Genomic DNA, 22,828 nt, shown 5'->3' on the forward strand with positions numbered 1-22,828 from the left:
CCTCCAATAGCTCTGTTTATGACTGCAGCCATGATGGACTCCATGACCTTGCAGATCAGACTTCATAGGCGTACTGGACTTGACTTCCCATGGTGTGTTGTGCACCAACACTTGTGGGGAGTGCCATATGTAGCTGTGACACATTCAACAGTTCCACATCCTGTGTAGGGGGTGAGGCTCAGCCGACGGTTCAGATGTATGATCTGTTTGTTCTGTAGTTTGTGCATGACACATATTGGGAATCAATGTATTCCACTTGCTGCCATGCTTTTGGCAGTGAGGGTAGCTGCTCATCCATTCTACATGTGATATCTCCTGGTATGATGATATGGACTATTGTCAGTGGGAGGTGGGTATGTACATATGGGCCTGTCTGTCATGATGTCGGCATTGTCACTCAGGTACAGTTGGCCCTAACTCAGGACATATATGGGTGTACATTGCTATTTATGACATAGCTGAAGGAGGTGTCACGATTCAGTCTGGACTCCTTCTCAGCTACTCTTTACAAAACACCAATGAACATGAGCACTAATCCCTGTTATACTATTTTACATGCTTAGCACCCTACTGATCCTTTGTGATCAGGCTACAGAGTATGTCATGATAATATCCTGGCATGTCCAGGGGTCGGTTTCGTGTGTACTCCTCAGTCCAGCTGGTGGATATTGTGATATTGACACAATGTCACATCTGCCTCATGTACACAGACAACCCTCTCCTCCTCCCGACAAACTCAGATATATGTGTGAGATGCACCTATATAGACATACAGGGTGCTGAACTCTCTTGACCCATGACTGGCACAGTCTATCAGCTGGTTAAGGTAACCACACACACACCACATATCAGTCTCACATATCCTCTAGCAACAGCACTCAATCCACATTATCATACATAGGCATACTCAGATGCTATAAATGTACTATACCTAAGCAGCAGAGACCTCCAAAGCAGACACACACACACACCTGCTCCCTACTACAATACCCACATATCACATAGTTCACAATATCAGTGTGCCACACAGTCATATCCCTTCAGGCTAAACAACACACCTAATATACTTGTAATAGGCAACACTTATTGTCAGACACACTGATGTACCACTCACCAGCCCTAACAAGGGAATAGTCACTTTGGGCTGTCTGTTGGGTGCCAGGATCTGCCGCATAACACAGGCAGTCAGGTCACTCCAAAGCAAGTACAGGACTGGCACCATCATTGTCCATGCTGGTGTGTATAACCTCAGACGTTACTCCCTGGACCACATGACATGATACATGGAGGAACACTCTGATCATGTAGCCTTGGCCAGTATGACCCTGACCTTGTCTAGCATCTTATACCCACCAATTATGATGCCACAGTATACGGACACACATATCACATTTAACAGTTGCCTAACAAATTTGTTTAATTCCTAGGGGATACAGTGTCTGTCAGCATATGGTGACATGCTCAACATGCCACGTAGCTTCACTATGGACAGCTTGTACCTGTCACCCTTGGACTTTGGAATGCTGGCTAAGGCTCTTGCTACCACCATAGTGCATTTTTTAAGCAGGGCTCAGAAGACAAACCCACCTCCATAGACATTACAGGTTAAATGAAACTAAGGGTAATGCTGCTCTACAACAGTTGTGTTAACCTCATATTGCGGCCACTCAGGACTCTCCTCAGTATGGAGGATAGCGATATCTGTGCAATGACAGACGCCCGGTTCAGGCTCGCTTATTCACACCAGCACTATCAGGTTATGTTTCATACCATGCTGTCTGACAACAAGCCTTGGAACAGACAACACAACTAGGGGGAGTATCCATATACATCACAGATACACACACCTCCGGGTTAGTAGCACTGCACAAAGCATCACAAACCATACATATTCAACGAGCATTGTGCAATACTGCCTTTCAGTTTGTTGCCTGCTACAGAACACACTCCCAAACTCAGGAACCACACTCGGCTTTCGTGGGAACTATGAAGAATATGAAGGTCTCCACAAACACCATTATATTGTGTGACTTCATATACACAAATATTGACTGGGGATACTACTCAAGCCCCGACACCCTCACCCAACAGTCGCTACAATTTGTAGACTCATATGCTATGGCACAACCAGTCAGCACAGCCACAAGGGGGAATAAATATTGGACCTGATCATCACCAACATGGGGACTCTATGTTCCACACCAGCGATATACCCCTCATTGGTAAGGTGAGAACATACATGTATCTCACTGGACATACATATACCATCCACACACCCATTCTGGTTAATCTTGGTGAACTTCTCATGAGCCAACGTCTCACTTTACCGTAGCAAGGTGGTATCCTTCAGAGACCCTGAGACAGTGGCAAATATGGCTCGCACTGCTGCATCCTTTACATACACATTCTATGGACACCTAGTGGACTGCATGGATTGTGCTATCCCAAATAACAACAGGACTCACTACTCCAATGGCAGGGGACCTGTCTGGTACACCCCAGCCATTATAAGCTGTACAACATCAGGAGGAAGCTACTACATGATAGAGCACAATCCCAGACTGGGAAGGCATCTGTGATCTGTACTAGCAGACAGCTACGACCACTCATGAACTTTTCTAAGGGCCTCTTCTACCAGACAATTGCAACAGACACATAGGACTATCACACGGCCTTCTTCAGTTATGTCAGGAACCTGGGTGGACACTCACTGATATGCTGTCAGTTACTGCATACTGACTAAACCTACCCTGAACCCACTGGCATTGCCAACATCCTGGCAAACAGGTTCAGTGCAGATGTCTCCCACCCATTCCCCTAAGGAGCAACTATCCATCCCAACAGAGTATAACCTCCCTGACATCACACAGTAACAGGTGAGTGCTTCCCTCCCCAAAGCATACATCACAGTATCAATGTGACCAGATGGTGTTCCAGCCTGCATCTTACATGAGCATCATGACAAACGTAACCCTCACATTACATCACTGTTCAATATCGGAGTTACCACAGGATATGTACCCAAGGAATGGCATACAGCAACAGTGGTCCGGCTCCACAGAGTTGGTGCCACAATGGAATACAGACAATATTGCCCTATTTTCATTTGTTCCAGTTCTTCTGTGGTTTTTGGAATATTGCCCTATAATCCTGAGTAGCCTGTTCTGCAAAGCTATGGAGTGTATTGTCATGGGACTCATACACATAGACATCGGGAACGTACGGACACTGTGTCCTACACATTTCAGTATTGTTGTGGGCAGATCTTGCCTCCTGAACCTGTTTGTATTCTTTAAACGGCTAACAGGTCCATCGACATAGGGACGGCTGTCCACACAGCCTACCTCAACCTTGCAAAACCCTTCAACACAATAACCCACTGGGCCATTATGCATAGGCTCACCAGCGTTGATAAGGACAGATATCTTACATGATGGATTGATACCTGGATCAGGGATAGCACCCACATGGTCAGAATTGCAGGTGCCATGTCTGACTATACACCAGTAACACGTGGCATCCCACACGGCTCGGTCCTGGGACTTCTCTTGTTCAGTATATATTTGTCTGACGTACAGGCTACCACAGGGGGAATATGGTTGAACATGTTTGCACTTGACTGCAAACTGGGTGCCATGATCAACTCTCCAGCTGCCACATGCATACTCAAACAGGGTCTCACAGAGATGGATGACTGGTGCCTGAGCCATCACCTACAGCTAAATGCCATTAGTTGCATAGTCATCCCCTTTGGGAATAACAACATGCCCACACATTACCACATAGGTAGTACTCCATTACATACAGTAGGAGTTGTTAGGGGTTTGGGGACATGAGTTGTTCGTACTGTCGCCTTTGACATTCACATTGCCAAAGTGGTTGGACACACCTTCTATGTGGGCCACCTTATCCCATATGGTTTCACATCTAGATTGAGCGAGGTCATTGTGTCCCTATACTCATCACATCCATGCTTGGTTACAATGCCACATTCATGGTGTATCTTACCCGTCACCTGCAGCAACTGTACTGGCCATGGAAGTTCTTCACCAAGCAGATCTAGGGACTCACACAGATGCCCTGCACAGTTCAGATGCAGTAACTCCAGCTCTACTCAGTCGCTTACCACCTACTCAGATATGATGTGTGCCTGTTGTTTACAGATATACCCAACCCAGAATTACTGGACATGCTCCACCTCAGGATATCCGACTCCCTTGGAGCTACACACTCCAGGGACATATACCTCAGCACAGATGTTAATAGGACATTGTGGAGGGACATATTTTTATCCCAGAGGCTCCACTCACTCCAGAATGTAATCCCAGTTTCACATAGGCAGAGCCACCCACTGACCACCTACTGCAGATATCTGTATGGGTGATCGTATGTTTACCCCTGGGATATCTTCTGTGTCCCTGCTAGACAGAGGCACACTAGCCTAAACGTACATGGGCTATCTTGTGTGACCTACTATTCACACACACAATGTAGTAATCTGACAGGGTTGTGAATGCCAAACACACTCTGGCTAGGCTTGTACATGCCCTAGGGCAGATAGTCTAGTATTGACCTTTGAACCTACGGTAATGTTCAAGATGCACAATGTTTATTGCTGATGCTGTTTGCAGGTCTTTATCATCTTTGCTTTACCAGTTTCTATGAACAACTTTGGTATCTGCAGAACATATTTGATTATGACAGGGTTTCACTATATTATAGATGTGTCTGTTGTCATATAACTGTGTACACAGGGCAGATTGCTGTATAGTGATAGGTTCCTGGGTTAACACATGCAACTGCCAGATATGCGTGGCCCACTGCTGTACTCAGACATGGTCTAAGTGTGTGAGCATGCCCAGTTCTGCCATTCCGTGTTTTGTTGCCTGACATTTGTCTCATTTATTCAAGTGTGTGAGCATTCCCAGTGTGACTTTTCAGTATGTTGCTATCTGAGTCTACTACATTTGTCGATGTGTGCGAACATGACCGATATTAACATTTATACTGTGTGTGTTGGAAGTCAGGTTCTGTTCTCACTACATGACTCACCTTTGTGTCATAACTCGATAAGGATTATGTAATATTATGGCAGGAACTCCAAGGCATAAAACCAAATGTAGAAACTCCACTTTATTCACCAAGAAACAGAAAATGAAGCAAGTTTTAAAACAGGTTTAAGCGCTTTCATCTCGAAGTGAGACTTCATCAGAAACTTGCCTTGGAGTTCCTGCCATAATATTACATTTATGGACTTCGATAAGGATTATGCTGTGCCTGCAGGGTTTCCATGAAATACTTTGCATAGACTTATCAACATTCCTTCATACAGGCTGACCATTGCAATGCTGTCATGGTTTAGTGGTTCAATACTTTGGCTATAGTGCACAGTATCCTGGGTTCGAGGCACATCATTGCTTTGTATTTTCATACTGAGCAGACCAGATGGCTTAAGGGCCAGTTAAGCAAATATGAGCATGTTGGCTTTTGTTCAGCTATGCCCTACTTAGACCAGGCTTGTCCGACATTGCTCAATATTCACCAACATTGCTGGACATTGCCCAGTATTTTTTTTTTTTTTTTTTTTTTATTTATTTATCATTTGTTGACCGGGAAAGTCTGACTAGGTTCCACAGAGCCTGTTTTCAGCGGAGGCCCGGGAAGAAATGCTCCAGATGCATGTCTTTGGAATGTGGGAGGAAACCGGAGTACCCGGAGAAAACCCACGCAAACACAGAGAGAACATGCAAACTCCACACAGAAGGCACCCCAGCCGAGAATCGAATGTGTTAACCACTGCACCACTGTGCATATTACTGAACATTGACCTCAGTTGTGCTAGTTGGTGTGTGCGATTTTGTTTGCATATACTACATGGTGGTAAATGCTGTTTAGCACTGCTTTATATTGCTTAGCACATGGCAATCATGCCTTAGGTGGTGCTGCAGGGCTGCTTATGTCGGATGCACATACTATACTCCCTGTACATGTTTGAAAGCAGGTAGTGTCAACTTAGGCATCCCTTTTACTATATGTGCGAGTAGGAGAGAGGTATAATTTCCAGAGTTCGTACTGAGCCAGTGTATGTGCTATGAGTTGCCTCTTTGCCAAGGCCAAAGCATACTGTGCACGACTCCTTCTGCCTACTGGGGCAGGCTCAGGTTGTTCCTCCTCCGAGTCACGCTCTGCCTGTGAAGGCCTTGGCAAAGGTGGGGGGCTGTTTGGCCTAGGCCTATGCTGGTCCTGCTGCAGCTGTTTTCGCAGGCTCATATTATGTAGCATAGCACATACCATGACAATTTGGGTACATGTAGTTGGTGAGTACTGCATGGCTCCACCAGATGTGTCCAGGCACCGGAACCATGACTTGAGCAGCCCAAACACAGGCTCTATTACATTACGTGTTTGTGCGTGTGCCTCATTATGGCGTTCCTGTTCAGGTGTGTGTGCATTTCTGATGGGTGTCATCAGCCACGGCTCCAGTGCATAGCCAGCATCCCCCACTAGGTGATCTTGTGGGATGTCCCCATTGGCAAATGTCTGGTACAGCTGTGTCAGATGCCAGATATGGGAATCATGGTAGCTTCCAGGGCAGCCTGCACACACATTCAGTATTATGCCCTGGGCATCAAACACGACCTGGCAGTTAATGGAGGGGAAGCCCTTGCGGTTGAAGTAGACCCTACCCCAGTTGTCAGCTGGTGCTTTGATGCATATGTGCGTGCAGTCTATTGCACCCACTACCTCAGGGTATTCCACTATTTGCTGGAAGAGACGCATATTGCTGGCCAATACCTCACGGGAATTGGGGAAATATACATGATCACCGACATGTGCTGACATGGCATCCTGGAACTGGTGTAGTACCCTGGATGCTGATACCTGTGATATCCCCATCATATCACCAGTTGGTCTCTGGAAGGTACCTGTTGCTAATATTCTTAGGCCAACTCATACCTTGGTTTCCACTGAGATGGGTTCCCCTCTGTTGGTTCTGTGTGTGAGGCATGGCCTGCACAGCTCAACAATTTGCTGCAGGAGGTCTCTGTCCACTCTATAGTGCTCCACTATCTCCAGCTCATGTAGTCCTTGGTAGGTTACACTGGGCCTGTACACTCTTCTCCGTCTCCTCACTGTGGGTTGCCCAGCAGCATTTCCATTGTCACCACCCTCAGCATGTTGCATACATCGCCTTATAACAGCAATGGCAGCCCCTAACATTTCTTTGTCTCAGTAAAGCTTTTTCAGTTTTCACTTCTATTAGCTTACTGCAGTGGCTGTTGTGAGAAACATAATGGACTGTTGTTTGCAGAGTTTTAAGTGCTAGGCTGGGCTGGGCTAGTGTATTGCCTTTGTAATTGCCTTATTCTGATTGTTTTCACCTGCTAGCTCTGCTAGTACTCCCTGGTAGCTTCCTACTATTTGTTGTGCTTCCTTTTACCTTTCTGTTTCCTCGGGGGGGGAGCGCCGTGCAATCAAGCGCAAACACGCACAACAGCTAACACGCACGCACACATGCTTATATGGACTAAAACTTGCTTACTTTGGGTTAAAACGCGTGCGCACCAGTGCAAATGTGCTTACAACTCTTTAAACAGCCTTATACATGCTTACTCTGGCTTAAATGTGCGCACTCACGCTTACATGCACACACTCTGTTTTACTCGGGTTTACACTCGTGCACATGCATGCATACCCGCTCACTAAGAAACTTTGGTGTTATCCACGGCATACACCTTCAATTTCTTGCCTTTCCCTAGCCTACCTGTTGACACACCTCTTTCCATGATGTGTAAATGACAGCTGACACATGCCACTCTGCTCCAATGATCTTCACTTCTTTCATACATACCCCCCCTCGTGATGTCACTTATCTTCTACTCTGTTACTCCCCATATCCTACTCCTACACTCCACTGACTGTGCTCATTTGCAATGTAAACTTGCAATTCACTATCCTAATGCTCATTTACATAGGATTGCCTACTAGTGCTTGGTTACATGTCTTAGACTGAGCTTCCCCCCTTGGCAACCTCTACTCGGTGGCCATGTTGTCTTCAGCCTGCCATTCCCTTGCATTGTACATTAACAATTTCAATAAAATCCACATTTGTGGGTTTTAATTTTTAGTATTCTGGGTTTTAGAGTGCAGCCCGTTTGCGCGGCGCTGCACTACACTTAAACATCGTAAATCGGTGAAAAAAAATAAAATATTTTTATTTTCATATTGCATCAGGAAACATTTCACATGGCCGTATATTTGGCCATTGGCATGCTTCCTGCACTGGATGCAACCTTTATTTGGTGCTGTCATGGCTCTGTTTTGCTATTTGCAGAACGGTACTCAGTTGTCAACTGAGTACATTTCTGCAAATGACACTGCTCTTACTCGGACAGGTTCGGGTTTCCTGAATCGCAAATCTACCTCATTTGCATGCCTTTCGCCTGCAATTGAGGTAATTTGCATATCCCAGCCCTGTCCATGTAAGAGCCATTTTAGGAGCTCTCTTACATGCCCCTACAGGCTGTTCCTGGATCGCTCGTCGGACATGATGGCTGCATGGAGTCTTACTCTACTCTAAGACTCCGTGAAAGCCTTCGTGAATCCGGCCCTTAAATTTTCTTTCACTCTGAAAGCTAGAAATTTGCTTCACTTCATGTCAGAAGTCAGGAATGGAACATGTTATTAACCAACCACAGCATATGCTAATGTTTCATCTTAAAGATTTGCAAAACCTTTAATGACTCTAGGAAGTGTACATCAAATTCTAGCCAGTCTGCCTTTTTCTGTGTTGCTGACTTTAAAATCTGAACTCAGAATCATTTTAGCTCATTGGCATGACAGCAGATCCAAATGTTATGAAAATTCAGATAGTGAATCCATATTATCATCATTATGGCCATAAAATAATCTAAATCAAGAATTTATCTTGATGATTCAGTTGATGATCCAGAAAGAACCCCCACAATCCACACTAAAAACAGTGGTAAAGGAACCTGTTTCCATAATGTAGCATTTTTCAGTTCAGAGACAAATTAGGTGCAATGATTAAATACTTCATTACTGGCTAATTTAAATGTCTCTAAGTCACCATTAACTAATGCAGTTGTACTTTCCTGTGGTGGTTAACACTGGCAGCCCATGCATTGCATTGGTGCAGGGACCCTACCTTGTTCACCCTGCAACACACACAAATACACAGTTATAATACACACACACACACACACACACACACACACACACACACACACACACACACACACACACACACACACACACACACACACCGCATAACCCTTACTTGTCCTCAGTGTCTCCTTTCTACCCTTGTAAGTCATGAATAATTGCAGTTAGATTCATGCCAGACAGTAGAGTTTCAAACTCCATATCCTTCAGTAAATGCATATTATAGGTTCATAGGTTCATACTAGGCTATCTGCCCTAGGGCATTTATAAGCCTAGCCAGAGTGTGTGTGGCTTTCACCACCCCTTAGGATGAGAATACTATACCCATTAGTTTGCTTTGCCTCTGTCCAGCAATGATACAGAGATGATTCCCGGGGTAAACCTACGATCTCCCATCCACTCGTCAAGATTTCTCTTGAACAGAGTCAGTGAGGGGCTCTGCCTCACATGGACTGGGATTCTGTTCCATAGTGTAGGGAGTCTCTGGGTGATGAATCTGTCCCTCCAGCATGTCCTATTTATATCCGTGTTGAGGTTTAAGTCTCTTGCTCTCGTGGCTCTGGTGGATTTGGATTTTTTGAGGTGGAGCATGTCCATTAATTCCGGGTTGGACATGGCCTTGTATGTCAGGCACAGATCACCTCTGAGCAGATGGTATGCAACTGAATAGAGCTGGAGTTTCTTCATCCGGGCATCGTATGACATATGTTTGAGCCCCTTTATCCTTTTGGTGAGGAACTTTTCAGGTCTTTCCAACTGCTGCAGGTGTCGGGTAAGGTACATTCCGAATGGGGCGTTGTATTCAATCATTGGTCTGATAAGTGAAGAGTACAGGGGTACAATGACCTCTCCTGATCTGGATGTGAATCCCTTCATGATCAGATATTAATGCAGAACCTGTTGTTCTGGCAACCCTTGAAGCATATAAGAGGAATAATTAAATCCATCCCTAACTGTCCATCCTTTTCTCCCCTTTTCAGTCATTATTAGCTTTGCCTAGATTTCTAGCACTGTGATGCTAAATAAATGATTATATATGTCCAGTCTCTATCCTTTATAACTTCCAAACTGTTGCAGACCTTGAATATATCCTGAGATCCTCATAACACTTGCATAGGGTTAATGCTGTTGTTTCCTACATCAAGGTTGCTAAGTTTGAATCATTTCCCCCCATCCTTTTTAATGTATTTTTTCTGCTCTTATGTTTTATTCCTCATTTTCCCCGAATGCCTACTGGTGATGCAGAGGACTAATACCCCCTGTAGAAGGTAAAAGAGTGCAATGTATAAATCCTTTCTAGTACCTTTAAGGCAGATGTCTAGCTGTTCCCCAATCTCCACTTCCTTTTCTTTTTTTTTTTTTTTTTGTAAGTGTTCTTAAGGCACATTGTTAAAGTGCTATCCATGGAGGCTAAGCATAATTGTGATCCCTGGTGAATAGTGCTTCTCCCCACATCTTCTATTAGATCTGTTAGCTACAAATGTATGCAGTTCTCTCTGTTGGCTAGTGCTCTTCCCTACCCTGTGTTCTAGGATTTGCTCACTAGTCTAGAGAAGTGTGCAGGTATCAAAGTACCCACCCCCTCAAACACACACACATTCACAAATTCACACGCACACACAAACACACACACACACACACACACACACACACACACACCTAGCAAGTTTATCATCTCTCTAACAACAGAAAATCCACAGTGACAAATGTATAATTAGTGAATAAGTACAATGTTATCAGGTTTGCATATGAGAAGGAAAATTAAGCCTTCAGGAAACACAGGTCTTCCCCAAGGAAGATCTGGAAGTAAAAAAATTATATTTATGCCATCTGACATTATTTTACATAGTCAAAATGGAAATAAAATGGGATTAACATAACATTAGAAGAATGATGATTAACATATAACATTGAAGCAATACTATTGCAAAATGCTTGCATAGTACAAAGCACATCATAAAACTAGTACTCAAAAATAGTCCTTTTAAAATGTAGAATGATAATAAGATAAACTGCAGTCCTAATCTTATACACAAGTCCAGTGGCTATACAAGTATATCAAATAAAGAATCATGAAATAGATCAGAAACTTGAACTTGAAGCTATGAACTAATTATTACAATAAACTGGTATTATATGGCTTACTAATTGGCAGCATTGTCAGACAGGCTAATAGCCTTAACAGAAGCTGCTTATCTTATGTGTGCCAGTCGTTTTGTTGAAGTTTGATGATTTTTTACTACCGCACCTTCATTCTGGGAAGGTTTTCATTGTGGCTTGTTGTGTACTTTCTAAATCTACCAGAAAAGAGAGACAGCTTTGTTTTCATATTTCAGCACAGCCAAACTGATGTCTATCTCACTAAGTCAGCTGCTATCTAATCGGCAGAATCCACTTGTAAACGGCTTGCAAGAGGCACCTGTTATACGACCAACTACTTCAGATGTGCAAGGTTTGAACTTTCATTTGTTATTGTCACAACTGGAATGAAAAGTTCAATGTTACAAATCACTTCAATGGCAAAGATATAGTTTTGCAGCATTTATTGAACTTGGGATTGAACCCAGGGGACTTTGGATACTGAAAATGCAGTCTTACAGCAATACTTATCCTGTTCTTTTGAAAAAGTGGCAGGAATTAAACATACAAACAAGCCTGAACTATATGCAACTTATGAATGATCACTTCATTACCATTCAAGCTGCTACTTTATTTACTGTTCTTATTAAATACTTTGCTGCTCTATGTTGGTGCCAGTCATTTTGTTGAAATTTATCATATGTGTATCACAGTTTATAAAAATGTTTAAAAAAAATGCAGCCTATATGAAGTGCACAATAAATCACATGATTAACTTGCAGTTTCTAGAAAAACAAAGAGTGGAATGACATGGGTACAGAGAAGCACAAATAAAACCAATAACAGTGTAAAATCGAACTAAAAAAAATAAATGAACAGGCATTAAGTCATTCACTCCAATGGAGCTTAGGAAATTTGCAATGTAATTTCCAATGGGCAGAGCCTAAGCCTTTTGAAAAAAAATCAAATTATGTCTTCACATTTCAAGCAAATGTTCATATTTCTGGAATCATAGAGGTTATCAAATAAGTATAAATATCAAACTCTTCAGCACAAACTATTTTTATAGTGGTAGTACTCTTTAGGTTCTAGGTCTTAAACTGAATTTTATAAGTCACAGTAAACACAGTAACTATTACATTTGTAATATATTGTAAACAGCTGACAGTTTACAACATCTCAGCAGTCACTCAAGTTACATGCATACTGGCAGCAGCATTTTATTCATCTACCTGACAGCTTTCATATGAGGACAAGTTATTTCTGTGTTACTTGGTTGATGAAACATTTAGAAAAATGTGAAAATTATAACTATATAAATTAATATCATAAAAACAACAGTAAATATCTATTCACCTGCACTAGACATAGGTCAAATATTAACACAGCTGAGTTTGCCATTGTGTAAGCTTTAAGATTAAATCTTTTAAAACCGTGTACATAGCATGGTTTTGGAATTATTGATGCAAATATTAACAAGCAATATTTGATGTCTAGAGGTGTCAGTAGAAGTTAACTGCAGATGCACCTGGAGATGTCACTCACATGTAATGAGTTAAGCATTAATGTATAAAATAACTGAAAGTCCATCACCAGAGATTTATAGACTGGATGGTGGCTCTTTCAACTAATAAACAAATGCAGCATAATATTAACTTTGATATAGCAAACTCATATGCAATAGACAAAACAGAAAAGTATGTATTCTAACAGAGGATACTTATTATAAATAATACATGTTTATAAAATGCATAGAAAGTAGGATGCTGTATCAGAAATCCTTAACAAATGACTGTTTTATCTTTATGTGAACATCATCCCAAAGGAATGGAGTTCATAGACATCATTAACAGTAATTTTTCAAGCTATGATATTCTGCAGTATGGTCTATAAGAATGAGCATGCAGAGATGGAATAAAGCAGAGGGTCAAGATCTCTGGATAACAAAGTTTGCAGATGACTGCAAACTGTAGTTCTTGTTGTCACCCTATGATACTCAAACCCCTTTAGAATGACCTCTCCCTAGAAAACAACTGGTATTCTAAAAATAGCAGCTCAAACTAATTGCTAAAAGTATAGTATCATCACTTTTGGAAACTACCCCTTCCCTCATCATTCTGTATAGACAAGAAACCACTGCAAAACAAAACAGTTTTCAGAGGTCTAGGTACATGAGTTTACAGTTTGCTTTTGTTTGACTGCTATGTCAGGAAACCCTTTATATTTAGCCCAGCAAATTGCTAAAAGTATATCATCAAGGCCTATAGAGGAAATCACTTCTTTATACTCAGCATTGTTCAACCCATTTATTGAGTATAATACCCACTTTAGGATGCATCTCATTAAGCATATCAAACAATTAGAAAGACCCCAAAGCTTCTTAAACAAAATCATAACAGACATAAAGTCCTTAGCTACCAAGAGATATTGGATGGAAAGTGTATCCCTTTATTCAGTGCCTTATGCACATTTGAGAGTAGACATTGTTCATGATTAGCATGCTATTATAGATGCAACTGTCCAGGACCTCCTCTAACTCAGCAAGTACAATATCTCGAACAATACTAGAACCAAAGTCATATAAATTCACCAACAGATATATAAAATGCAGTAAAAAGACACACATGTAACACAACAGTACCCAAACCTCTGGAATAAACTTTCCCTGCATGTTAATCAGACATAAATCTGAGTGGCCTTGGAATATCTATGAATCTATAAATTGAATAAATACATGACAAGGCATGCTCATGACCCTAGAATATCAAATGTATGCACAATTAATTAACTTTTGAATGATGCAGAGACTTATGTGAAAATTAACAAAGCTGACATAAACAAGATCATTCAGAATATTAATTGTATAGTTTATTCTATGCATATTAATGGTTATTTAACTTTGGACTTAGTGAATTATTTTTACATACAGAATCCAATTATTCCCATATCTTATGGTATACAGAAAATTCATAAAAATCCACAATGCCCCCCATGAGACTTATTGTCTCATCACTCAACTTATGCCAGTGTTTTATATGTAATAGTAATGACTTTTTTGAGTCAGTTTTAATCCTGGTACAAGCATAACAGGGACTGTGATTTTATTGTTGTTACATTACATATTGATTCATTATGTATGGCAATTCTCAATGATATCAATACTAATTATATTAAAAAATTGTTTACTCTTCATTGTATCTGAAATAATACAGATATAATGAACATCTGTGAATTATTATTATTGATTTTAGAAAATAATGTGTTCTTCTTCCAGGATGTTTCTTATTTACATTTCCAAGGTGTTGCATGTGGACTTCTATAACTAACACTTATGCTGATCTGGTTTTAGCAACATGGAAGAATACATTTATAATTAACGTAACTAACTCCTTTTTGTCTTCCATGTTTTATAGAAAACTTGTGGATGACGTCCTCTTGATTCAGGATAATAACATTAATGACATCAGTAGTTATTTGAGTTATTTAATGAATACTACCAATATTTTTAAGGTTTAAATGTTCCTCTTCATGTGCAAGGATTGATTTTCAGGCTATACATCTATATAGGTTAAATAATGGTGATATACAGAAGCATATTCAAAGGATGTAAGGAAGAATACTTACACAGAACCAGAATGCACCCTCAATATATGTTTAAAAACATTATGTAGGGTCAGATGCTAAGTATGTCACATTTGAATATGGAGAATGACAATATTTGTAATCAACTTACAGAATTGATAAATGATTTTGAACATAGGGACTATGACTATAATATTTTGTGACATCCAAAGGACACATTTTTTCAGAATGCCATATACATGCACCCAGTGTTTAGTGATACTGGTTGAAATTTAAACAAAGTACTTCATTTACATGAATCCCAAAACATTAGGATCATGAAGACTTTTAACAGACACTCTATGGATGTGAACAAAGTTATTAGTAAATATTAGCATATATTAATACATCAGAACAAGTGAGGAAATTAATTTCAGCCATGCCTAATTTTGGCTACAGGAAAGCACACAATTTAAATAACTTCTCGGCTGGGCTTGGGAGTGCCTTCTGTGTGGAGTCTGCATATCCTCCCCGCGATTGGGTAGCGTTTGAAAGACTTGCATTCATAAATGGGCATGCCTTCTTTGAAGGTTGAGCATCAAGCTGGACCTCGGTGTTTTGTAAAAGTCTACTGCCAATCATTAGCGGACCGGAATTCTGCTGTGGTGACCCCTTACCGGGAAAAGCTGAAAGACAAACAACTCTGCTATAAAGAGCAGCAAAACACTGATTGTGTCAGACACAGCACTTCAGAAGTGTGCTTTTTCTTATTATAAGTGTAGTTTTTTATAAATTCATTATAAAAAGTAATATATTGACATATCCAGTCTCACATGCACATCCTTTTATGTAGGTAAAACAGATGGTAAACTAAAGCAATGTATTTGTGATCACCTTTCTGAAATTAGAAGAAATATCCAAACAAATGCACTTTTTAAACATATTTCTGATAGGGATACTACACACTGGTTTAAGTTTGCTGTTCTAGAAAATGAGAGACAATCTATTAGGAGTGTGGGATGTCATCACATAAATGGGGAATGTGCAGTATAAGTGGATAAATATATTGGGAGCTGATATGAAAACTTGGTTTGAATGGCCAATATATTTTAAAACCCATTTTAAGGAAACAGAGTCTGTGCTATTGGCTTTGTAATTTGATGGCCAATGAACAACCTACATTTTGACTATGCGACTTTTAATGTATTTATATGTGATACAGGAAGTTCATTTGTTTATTTTACACCCAAAGAAGCTATTAGCGAAAGTATTTTATGCTTGTTTTAGTTAAAATTTTACATTTAGTATGACAACCCACATATGCTAACTTTTTACACCAGATGTATTATAGAATCATAGGATCATAGGAGGTTACAAGGCTAATGGCCCTGGGGCCCTTACAAGCCTAGCCAAGAGTTTATCCCCAAAAAAGAAACCTCAATCAACACCTCTCACCCTGTCAGTGATGGACCCAGGTGGAACCCGTGAGACAAATTTGTGGTTTCCCATCCACTCATCAAGGCTGCGCCTGAAGAGGGTCAACGACGTACTTTATTTGACATGTATGGGGAGTCTATTCCAGAGACAGGGCAGCCTCTGGGAGACAAACCTGTCTCTCTATTAGGTTTTGTTAATGTCGTAAATTAGATTTAGGCCTTTCAATTGGGTAATGCGCAAGGAGTTAGACTTATGGATATGAAATATCTCTAGTAGGGCAGGGTCTGAGATTGCCTTCTAGGCGAGACACAGTTCACCTCTGAGCAATCTGGACAATACCGAGTAGAGTGATAGTGATTTGAGCCTGTCCACACAGGACATGTGTTGGAGGCCATGAATTCTCTTTGTTCATAGGTTCATGTGCGGCAAACAATATCTGAGCAATGTGGCTTGGTTCAATATCTGAGCAAGGTTCATGTGCGGAAAACAATATTTGAGATGAAAGAGATCATGTAAGACTCTTACATTTTAAATGGACACATTATAACTGTGGCACATCATTCATGCATTATAGTATAAGGTCCAACAATGCTAACAGGAACTGAATGTGGATGTTGAATACAGGAGCTTTTAACAGCAGACAATACGTGATATTGCAGATAGTGCAGAGCACCTCACTGGCCCTCTTCAAGATAAATCTTGATGAGTGGATGGGAAATAGAAAATTCACCCCAGGGATCACTCCAGTAGTTTTACACGACAGAAGCACTGGGAACTAAGGTCGGGTGGCACATTGCCAGGGTAATCCTATGGGATAGGCTTGTAAAGGCTCCAGGGCCGCCATTAGCCTAGTACACACCTATGAACCTATATAATACTGTATGAATGCAAGGTAGTAGCAATAGTGCAGTTGTGACATACGTGGTTATGTGAAGGCATTACGTCATGTTTTTTTTCCTGCAAGGATTATATATATATATATATATATATATACATATATATATATATATATATATACATATATATATAATATACACACACACAGTATGTATATATATATATATATATATATATATATATATATATATATACACACCTATAATTGCTGTAGCATGTCAACAGAATAAGGCATGTGGTCTCCTTCCCTTATGACACAGGATAACAATTTCTACCTATGTTATGTAAAAAACATGAAAGCAAATGTCATCATTACTCTGAATAAGCATTGCTATGTGACAGATTTTCCCAGCTTTTAGTGAGAGGGGTCAAGATCTATATTTGTACAAAGCAAATGTATTTGATACATCATGGGAGATTTATCTATTTTCCACAGTGCTATATTATTATCTAAATGTTTTTATAAATTTACAACTGAACAACAAAATGCAACATAATATATATATATATATATATATATATATATATATATATATATACACATATAGCGAGAGAGAGGAATTGAATAGATGAACAATAAAACAGTTAATATAAAAAGTAATAAATAAAACTATTTACAAGGCGTCTACTAAAATAAAGAGGTTGAAAAATTCAAATGACAGCAGCGCACCATGCATATTAATGAGGGCACGCTGACTCAACTCTAAAGCTTACACGGATCGTGGATGAGTGTAGGGGGCGTGTCGGACTGCCGAGCAGTCCAAAAATCCATGCCCCTGCAATGAAGAAATGCTGCAACTTCCAGTTACATGAGCGAGTCTGCTCACATGTGTACAATGTAACACTACACTCCCCCGTATGTTAAACAACTTACAAAATAAAAAATAAAAAATGTTTTTTCTTCCGATATAGCTGCCTGTAGTTGCACGGGTTTGCCATTGCTTAGCTGCAGTTAGCAGCTTAGACACCAGAAGAGGATAATAAGACAAATATATGCAAATTAAGCAACATAGCGATAGCGTAGTGGTTAGAGCCTTCGCATAAAGAGGAAGCATTCCCGGTTGAAGTCCCACTACTGCACGTTCCATTTTCTGTGTGAAATCTGTAAACAAAAATATTTCCTGACATTTTTTATGTATACGTTTTTTAGAAAGCATTGAAATGTTAACTGTATTAGTGCATGAAATTTATATATATGAAGGTGAAATATTTCTGCATTTTGAGGCATGAGTAACCTATTTTAAGCAACATAAAGCACTGCTAAGCACATTTTACCAGTATTGAGCATATTTAAATACAGTTGAGTGTAGCTGCACACCGTGCTAACCAGTACAATGTCTTTGCATGTAGCTGCGCACCGCACTAACCAGCACAACGTCGGGCAATGACGAGCAACGTTGAGCAACACTGAGCAACATTGGGCAAAGTCAGGCAAAGTTGAGCAAAGTCGGTTAAACACGCTCACACCTGCTTTACTGTTCCTTAACCAGTCAGGTCTGCCCAGCAGGAAAATACAAAGCAGTGACAGGGCTCGAACTCAGGATACTGTGCACTATAGTCACAGTACTTAACCACTAACCCATGACAGCATTTCATAAACATGCACTTTCAACAGACACATATTATCAAAGGAATTTTAAACATTGCTAACATCAGCTAAGCAGGCATGCCCACAGCTGAGCTTTTCCAAAACTGTCCAATCACAAATAAGTGCGGGAAATGAGGCATATTTAAGCTCCACAGGTGGGAATACTTGCTATAACTGGTTGTAGCTTTCTTCTGCAGTCAGCATGGCTGGTGTTGATGAAGGCACTCAATTCAGAGCACAACGCTGGGGCACCCAGGAGTCTAAAATTATGATTTGGATCTTCATCCACAAACATGAGGAAAGACTCCTGCAGGGCCAGTACCAGGGTACCCAAAATAAATCAGAGGCCTGGAACAGTCTTGCCCGTGATCTCACCAGTGCCACTGGTGTTCCTCGGACTGGTGAGCATGTCAGGCACCATTATTCTGACCTGAAGCAGTGTAGGGGGGATGAACTGGACTGGTGGATCCAGGAATCCTGTATGATGCCTAATGCCCTAGTACTGAGTAAGTAGCCATTGTATTAAGTAGTGAAGAATTGCTATGCTTGTCTATACTATGGATAGGTATGTCTCAATATCACTGTATTTACTTCACAGCTGCAGGTGACCAGGCTATGAACCTGCAAGCCCATGAAGATAGGCTGCAAAGGCTGCATCATGAGGCAGGTTAGTAATTATTCTGCATGTACTGTTATATAAAATAAATGAGAGAGCCTTCAAAAAGTCTTTTAACCTAATAAATAAAGGTGTAATTATCCTTTAATAAATGTATTATTCACGTAGTGCGTCTGTGTCATTTTCTTTGATATGTTGTTGTACTGTTGCATTCTACAAATAGTAGTGTTGTATTAAGCAGTGTCAACCCACACTTGGGTAGGCCCAGATAATGTGGATGAAAGGAGTGCCATGTTGGTTCATGGCCAGCATGTACAGGTTAATCTGGCACATGAGTAGCTTGGTATTGTGTTCCCCAGAAATGTCAGTGTGCTGCCAGAAATATAGGAAGCTGTTAACATATAACTGTTACTTTCACCTGAACATATCTAGATAATTATATGAAAGTAGAGATGTCAGTGTACAATCTTAGCAGTAGTGTGTGTGAGCAACTCTCAAAATATGTTGCAGTAACATCTGCATCTTGGACAGTTTGTAAGATACAGCTCATGTATATAATGATCTAGCAAAATCCAATTACACAATAAAAGGACATTGGGTAGTGTAATAATACATGTAAGGGACATGTAACTGCAGTTAATAGGAATGTAGTGAAAACTAGAAAGATATATAAGTTGTTAATTGAGCTATCTTTTTCCATCCTACTGTATGTGCATAAAAAATGCAATTCCACACCTCAATCGGTATGTCTAATCTCAAAACATTTGTTTGGACATATGTCCTATTGGTTTATAAATATTTGCATTTATCTCTATGCATGTGCCCTATTCAAATCCCACCATATTGGTGGCCTGTTGCCATCAATTAAACCTGCATGCTGTTGTAATGTCCACTATTGTTCTATATATGCATGTGTCATGCTTGCTTTTCAACTGTTGAAAATCTGGTGTGTTGGGTTAATGGGAATACTTCTGCATGCTGTTATAATTAATTGGCAATGCTGTTGACTGTTACTAACCCATATCTTTATTAAACTCTCCAAAACATAGTCCGTATGGGAAGGCTGTCCCAGCAGACCCACCTGTCCCACCTCAGCTGGCCATGGCATCTGGCACCAGAAGATCTGGTGCCCAGCCTGGGACCTCCTCCTCCGTTGGCCCTGTGCCACCTTCGGGTGGAAGCGCTGCAGGGGATGGGGCTCGGCCCCCCTTTGCAAGTGTGGGTGGAGAGGTACTTATCACCCTTCGTAGGGTCTGGGCTGTGGTACATAGAGAGATTGAACGTTCTGTTGCAGAACCTCTACGCCAGCTTGAGGCCCGAGTGGTGCAACTCATGGGTCAGCCTGCCCTTCCTACACAGCCCCCAGCACAGCCATCTTCTGGGCCGTAAAGGAGCAGTGGTGACTGCCCATGGGTGGGGACCTCAGTCCCACTGTTTCCATCTGGGGGCTCATGGGCTTGCGATTTCCAAATATCCCTCCCCGTCAAAGGTGTTCACCCACCACATGTGTCATATACCGCCCCTGTATGCATCTTGTTTGTCTTGTATGTTTACCTCCCCAACCTACCTCCCCAAATATACCTACTTCCCCTACCCCAAATTCCACTCTCACCTGAAAAAAATAAATAAAATAAGGGCAATCTGCTCCCAAAAAAAAAATTACGCCCCATACATAGCTGCCCATTTTGCACACATGTCCACTGGACACATGAAATGTTATTTAATTGGCATTACAACATACTTTGTTGTCCTCACCCCTCTCTCAGGGGTTGAAGGGTTCATATCTACCTCCAAATTTATTGCATATGCACAGCTGTTGCTGTTGAAGAAATGGGCAGCTATGGACCTTCCCTACACCCATCCTGCACATCCCGAGCTATTTTCCATACTGTCTTTCCCTCTTTGTGCCCCTATTTCACAACTTTCCTATCCCCCATTTTTCTTTTCTTTCAAAGAAATTAGTGGGCGGTGAGCGGGAGTAAGCACTATTAAGCAGTTGTTAGCGGGTTTGCACTGGTTTCTGCTTGTTTGCGCTTGGTTAAGCAATGGGCAGCATTGTGCAAACCCACTTACAACTGCTTAAAAGTGCCTTAGTCACTCTGTATGTGAGGGCCCTTGTTCTGCTCAGGAACAAAATAAAACACCTCTATAAGTCTCAAACCCCGGACCTTGCACACACTACACAACAAGAAATACCACTAAGCCATGGTAGATATACATCAAGTCGGTACTTAAATAATTATATCATGCATCAGAATGAGTGAATGTAAAGGAAAATTTGGAATACCATACCACACAACTTGTTCTGTGGATGTTGACCAACAGTTGTTGTGGGATTATATTACATGACTGTGATAAGAGAAGCAGCCATTCTAGCAGGAAATAATGTTATACCATCACCTTACAACCCCACCCAATATCACAGCAGGACAAACACTGGCATATCTGTTTAGGGCAGAGGCCATACCTCTCAACCGTCCCTAATTTTTAGGGATGGCCCTGATATTGACCCAAGTTTTAGCTCTGTCTCTCTGAATCCCTCCTAAAACTACTGACTTTGGGCAGAAAGGTGATGAATTACACTTAATGAATAATGACAATAATTAAGAGTTAGACACTTCTTTAACTTCAGAAAAGGTGTATTAATTCATATGCTCTGATTCTCTCAATGTTTCAACTTTATGGCACTAATATTTTAAAGGTGCCCCTGATTGTCCCTGAGTTTTTCTTGACTTTTCCCTGTTTCTGTTCAAATATGTACCTGATTGGTTGAGAGGTCTGGCAGAGGCAGAAAAACAGAGGCATATTAGCCTTTCTGCTGTAACACACTGTGCAAATAGCTTTGGAAGGAGTTTTGGAAACATACCCTTATGCAGGAATAAAACACTGAAATATAAATGGATGTAGCCATGTACTGGTAGCAACCAACTGTAAGAATGCCATTGCTCTATTGCTGAAAAGACCTGTGTGGTGCACAGACAAAAAATAACAGGCTATTCTCTGGCTATCATGTGGATAGATCCACAGTTGGGAGATACGCAGACAGGCTACATGCCTTGATAAACTAACATGTACACAGCAACCCTGTAAGTCCAGCAAGATAAAATCCACAAAATACTACTTACACTCCCTGTACTTCTGCAATCCTACCCAAATGTAGAATATACCTGTGTGTGCAAGGATGTAGGTAAGCATACTCACAGTACTGAAATGTGTCCAGTTTTTCTGAGCAGCTCGTGCTAATGTCAGCACTAAAGAAGCACAAACTGTTTAGAACTGAGTAAATGAATATTCACAGTATAGCAGTTCACAAACAATTCTTGTGCCAAAGGAATACATCTCTATAACTAGCTTTGTATCACAGTTAATTGTAACAGTTGAAAAGAAAGTACATCTTTCCATGTATCTTGGGGTAGCATTTTGAGGGGTGAGTACATTTCTACACTGACAAGTGGGTACTGGAA

This window comes from Protopterus annectens, chromosome 4.part0 (genome assembly GCF_019279795.1).
Source record: "Protopterus annectens isolate FY-2018-M chromosome 4.part0, PAN1.0, whole genome shotgun sequence".
Classification (NCBI taxonomy): Eukaryota; Metazoa; Chordata; order Ceratodontiformes; family Protopteridae; genus Protopterus; species Protopterus annectens.